The sequence below is a fragment of the Rana temporaria genome, chromosome 7 (assembly GCF_905171775.1).
Source record: "Rana temporaria chromosome 7, aRanTem1.1, whole genome shotgun sequence".
Taxonomy (NCBI): domain Eukaryota; kingdom Metazoa; phylum Chordata; class Amphibia; order Anura; family Ranidae; genus Rana; species Rana temporaria.
The window spans coordinates 84,376,308-84,382,266 of NC_053495.1; the positions used below are offsets into that span (position 1 = coordinate 84,376,308).

Sequence of the window (5,959 nt, forward strand, 5' to 3'; positions counted from 1 at the left end):
TAACCCAGGGGTCCCTCCTGAGGCATCTCAGCATGTGGGCAGCCATGGGGAAGCGCACAGCCCGCTGTGACTCCTCATCGCTGCCCGGGTCCATGACGTCCGACTCTTCATGCTGGAGGCGCTGCTGCTCGCGCTCAGAGATGCCCAACCCCCGGACTATCGGTGCCACCAACACCGGCTCTCCCCCCTGACCAGGCCCTGACTCCAGGACGACACCAGTAACCTCCTGATCATCATCATCCTCCTCCTCCTCGTCCTGGGCCTGGTCTTGGTGAAGCAGTGCTGCCTCCTCCCGCTCCACCAAGGCACTCTCCCCAGCTTCGAGCAGGCGATCTAGTGTCTTGTCCAGCAGGAACACTATAGGGAGCACGTCATTGAGGCTGACATGCTCCCTGCTGACCATCTTGGTCGCCTGCTCGAAAGGGCCCAACACTTGGCAGACCTGGTGTATCTGCCCCCACTCCGCACAGGTGATGTACGGGAGTGTTTGTGAAGGCCCGTCAGTGCCTAGCTCCATCAGGTACTCCCTCACCGCCCTTCGCTGCTCCCACAACCTCTCCAGCATGTGGAGGGTGGAGTTCCACCGCGTCACACTGTCCACAATCAGCCTGTGAAGGGGCAGCCTGTTGACCCGCTGCCACTTGGACAGGGACGCGGTAGCGGTTGGGGAGCGCCTGAAGTGGCTGGCAATCCTACGCACCCTTAGCACAATGTCACTCAACCCGGGATAGGTGCGCAGGAACTTCTGCACCACAAGGTTGAGGACATGTGCCAGACAGGGCACGTGGGTCAGACTGCCAGCCTTGAGGGCGGAGAGTAGATTGCTGCCGTTATCACAGACAACCATACCTGCCTGGAGCCTTCGGGGTGTCAGCCACTTCTGGACCTGAGCCTGAAGTGCGGTCAGCACTTCAGTGCCAGTGTGTCTCCGGTCCCCTAAACTAACAAGCTGGAGCACGGCCTGACAACGCACGTACCCCACGCTTGAGTAGCTACGGGGGCGCTTGCTGGGAGGCTCAGCAGCTGCGGAGACAGAGGCTTGACGGAGACCAGCAGTTCTCCCCTGGACACCCCGGGGCGGCACCACAAAATCTGTTGCCGCCGATCCCTCCCCGGCGCCTTGGAGGGAAACCCAATGGGCCGTGAAACTGATGTAGCGCCCCTGCCCATGCCTGCTGGTCCAGCCATCCATTGTCAGATGAACCCTGTCGCTGACAGCGTGATCCAGCGACAGGGTTACATTCTGCACAATGTGCTGGTGTAGGGCAGGGACACCAGTCCTGGCAAAGAAATGGCGGCTGGGGACACGCCATTGGGGTTGGGCCTGCTCCAACATCTGCCTGAAGGGGTTGCTGTCAACTATGTTGAAGGGCAGCACATGTTAGGCAATAACCCTTGCCAGGAGCCCATTGAGGGAACGCACATGTCGGTCTCCAGGGGGGAAGGGAGTGGTGCGTTCAAAGGCATCTGAAATCGACGCCTGGCGCCGGATGGCAGTGCAGGACACAGACGCGGAGGGTGCTGTGAAAGTAGAGGTCTGGATGCCGGTACCAGTAGCTCTACTAGAGGGAGCGGGGGGGCATGACCTGCTGGGAAGAGATGAAGCTGTGGCAGGGGCTGCTGTACCCTGCTCACTTGTGGTGGTGGCGCTGCTACCACCACCACGCTTCATCTCGTCATACACCCGCCAGTGATTTATTCTTAGGTGCTGGTTCAGGGCTGTGGTACCCACCCGAGCCAAACACTTCCCTCTCTTCACCCTGACTTTACAGATCTGGCAGATGGCCACGGTAGGGTTGTCTGCTACCAGGGTGAAGTAGTCCCAGACAGGTGACTTCAGCGCCGCCCTCCTGTCAGATGGGGTGACGCTGACTTGCACCTGCTGGGACTCGGTGCGCACAGGTGGAGCTGCCTGCTGCTGCTGCTGCTGCTGCTGACACCTCCTGCTGCCATCACCAGTGGAGACCCTGACGCTGGTCTCCCTGGTGGTGACCTGGCGCACCGTTTCCCCAGGGTGCCTACCTTCCCCGTCGTCACTGACGCAGTGAGCCGACGAGTCAGATGGCACCCATGATGGGTCACCCTCCTTTTCGCCCCCAGATATGTCAGACCAAGGGCTGCGATGTGGTGGTCTGAGGGAACCAGCTGACATGGAGCCGCTAGCTTGGCTCCGCTGTCCCCTCACCCACGCCTGGGTCTGACTAGGTGCTGTTGTTGCCTGCACCAAAACAGCAGCACCACTTTGAAGGGATGTCTCTGGGATACTGACAGCAGGTAACCCATCCTCCTCATCCATCCCTTCAAAAAGGTCCTGACCATCAGGACAGAGCTGGAGGTCTGCCTGATGCATGGCCTCCCCCAAGAGATCCCTCTCACTGTCGCTGTCAAACAGTAAGATGCTGGACTCTTGGGGGCTGGGGGGGTACTAAAGGCACCGGTGTAGTGGTGGTACTACTGAGAGTCGGGACTGACGAGTCAGTGGCACTGCTGTGCCCCATATAGTCCACCACTACTGGAGCCTGAGATGGCAATATCGGGCGGCTGTCCGATGAAAAAAACTCCCGGATGAGGCGGACTCCCCTTCCACCCGATCCTCTAGCACTAGTAGGGGCGCGAGAGGTACCCCGTGCAGGCAGCGACCCAGCACTGGGAGTAACTCCCCTACCCCTGCTGGCACGGCCACGGATGCCGCTCATAATTGCTGATGTGGGGGGGGGGTAAACTTTATTGGGGGGGGAAATGTGAGGAAGGTTTTTTTTTGTTTTTTTAAAAGACAGGCACACAGACAAAGACGTAGACAGACGGCTACTAAACTATAATAAAACTAGTACACCAAAGACAAGGACTACAAAAAAAAAAATGCACTAAACAAACACTAACTGCTTACACAAACTTATATGACTATAAACTAAAGCTAATTTTTTTTTTTTTAGACTAACTGACAAGGACTACAACTACAAAAAAAAATGCACTAAACAAACACTAACTAATACATTTTTTTTTTTTAATTTTTTTTTTAGACAACACAGACACTAAACACACACTAAACTAAGCTAGCTGAAAGAAATGTACACTAACAGTATGTACACTTACTACACAGAAATCTATCTAACACTAAGCTAAACTAACCTGAACAACACAACACAAAACTTAGCTTTTAAAAAAGCTCTTGGGTCTTTTGCTTTGAAAAAAGTAGTTTATAATCAGGAGAATATGCACTGAAATCACTAGCAAAGTAGCAATGAAGCACAATGCTGATGCTGCAAGATCAAACAGGAACACAGACACAGGAACACAGAAACAGTCCACACTCTCTAGCCACCTTCTGAATCTGCAATGAAATGGTGCTGGGAGTGACCTTATATAATGGTCGTGCAGGCAGGTTCCTATTGGTTGCTAACCTTTAACAACTTTGGTAGGAGAATTCTGATTGGCTCTGATGCAAAAGGGCGGAGAAAATAATCGCGCAATATTCCTATTGCAGAATATTCGCATTGCGAATATTCGGCAATATAAAATGATCGCTTCAGCTACTCGGCCCAAGGTCTCTAATCATACCAGCAATGCTTTTAGACGTCGATGGAGATCACTAGGATGTGATCTGTTTTAAAAATGAAACTGAAAAACTCGCTCTGATGCGGAAGACTGGGCGAAGAAATTAATTGCGCGATATTCCGATTGCCGAATAATCGCATTGCGATTTTTCGGCAAAATAAAATGATCGCTTCAGCTACTCGGCCCAAAGTCTCTAATCATACCAGCAATGCTTTTAGACGTCGATGGAGATCTCTAGGATGTGATCTGTTCTAAAAATAAAATTGAAAAAAATTGAATATTCGGAATAGCGAATATTCACCGCGAAATTCGAAATATATTGCGAATACTCGAATATGCCATATTCGAGCCGAATATTCGCAATACGAATATTCGTGAGCAACACTAGTGATCACTATAAAAATAAATTAACAATTGTGCATACACGTGAGCGCATATAAATACGCGCGCACATATATGCGCATACAATATATTATATATAAATAATGCATACAGACACAAGGAAATATATATGTATATGTATGTATCTACAATAAAAGAAACCCCCTATCTGATTCCCTTAACATACATCTCGCATAGTAAGTTAATAAAAAATGGGCAGATGAAAGACAGCATGGGAGGAGAGAAATACTGTGAAAGATGTAATAAAGAAAACAAAAAAACACAGGAAGGAAAGCCCCCCACAGGGTGGCACAGTGCAGGACACAAACGGAGGACATTGTCAGTCCGTTTTTCCTGAACAGAAGCCATCCAAGAAGGGTCTGAAACTTTCAGCCTCATTGAGGCCAGGAATACTGTCCATCGAGATGTCTGATCCATCTCATTTCACGTTGGAGTAATACTTTATTCCAATCACCTCCTCGTTTGGGGATATGTATTCTATCCAACACTGTAAAGTTTATCTGGGGCATTCTGTAACTGTGACATTTAGCAACATGTCTGCCTAAAGGCAGGTAAAGATTGCATATCCTCATGCTGGCAAGATGTTTACTGACACGTTGTCCCAATTCTTGGCGTGCGGCCTCGTCGCCGCGTATGTCCTTGCTTTCTTGGCAGTTCAATGCTTCCACGCATGCGTCAAAGTCATTCGACGCATGCGAGGGATGGCGGCCGCTCGGACATGTAAGGTAAGTCTGTACAGACGACCGAACATATCCGACGGGCAGGATTCCAGCGGGCATGTTTCTAAGCAAGTTTAGAAACATTTGCCCGCTCGAAAACGGTCTGGCGGGCAAATGTACGCTGGAATCCTGTCCGCTCGGCTGTACAGACGACCGTACATGTCTGCTGAAACTGGTCCGCGGACCAGTTTCAGCAAACATGTTCGGTCGTGTGTACGGGGCCTTATATTTATATTTAGAGCGTGCTGTTTTTGCTGTTTATTCTTTGGAGGGATCCTATGGTTGGTTTTATCTCCCGGGTATTTGTGTCCCTTCACAACTTTCTTTTGCCATGCTACAGCCTTAGCATTAGGTTGTTATGACAACTGACACACTTCCTGCAACGACTTTTTGTTTTTGTTTTTTTGTTTTTTCCTTTCCTCCATTGCATTGGAATCTGCATTCGGGTTCCTTCATGCTTGGACACGCCCTTAGTACACGCCTTTTGGGGGTGGGCTTAAGGGTATATAATGGTTACACCAGGTAAGCTCACTTGCCATTCACTCCTGGACACTGCAGCGGATGGGTCTGCTATCAGACCATCCAGCTACTTCTGGCCATTTCTGCCTGATCTTCCAATTCATGGTAAGTTCCTGTCCATGGGGCTTCTTGCAGTGCAATTATTTATATTTTTTGCCTCATATGAACCTTTATATTTGGGAGGTATTTTTTGGCTATTTTTTAGCTTTTCCTTTTTTCCATCTTTTAGGTCATTTGGCATACACTCTGCAATTCTGCATAAAAATATCTTCCTGGGATAAACTTCTTGGAAATGTATTTTTCTTATGGCATGTGTTTAGAATGAACTTTTGTTTATTCACTCTGAGCTTTCCTTGCTGCGGACGTCCACCCATGTGTGGAGGGAGACCAAGCCGGGTCCTTTTGGAGGAGGGGGATGGATCTCTTTTCTTTTAGATGACAGACGCATGCACCTGTAAGTTCTTCTTTTGGTGATGATTTTTTTTTTGTGTTTTTTTGCATTTTTGTAAAACCTATTTTTCAGATTATTCAATGTATGACCTTGTATCGTGCTTTGATCATCTGTACCAAGTACATATATTATTTGTCTGTTTGTTCTTAATTGCAGGAACACTGTTTTCTTTTTCCTGATGAAGACATTGAGTGTAAACTCACTAGTCGAAACGCGTTGAAATAACACAGTCTTTTGCATTTTCCCTTGACCCCTATTGGGTTTTCGAGGTTCAATACATCATTCATCTTCTTAATTTATGTACTGTCATTTT

At 49.2% G+C, this 5,959-nt stretch overlaps 1 long non-coding RNA gene across 1 annotated transcript; it reads left to right on the forward strand.

Moving 5' to 3' along the window:
* The first annotated feature begins 5,104 nt into the window (after window positions 1-5,104).
* LOC120944833 lies at window positions 5,105-5,644 on the forward strand. The gene is made up of 2 exons (XR_005750490.1): window positions 5,105-5,300; window positions 5,425-5,644. It is a non-coding gene; the product is annotated as an uncharacterized LOC120944833 (long non-coding RNA).
* The last annotated feature ends 315 nt before the right edge of the window (window positions 5,645-5,959 follow it).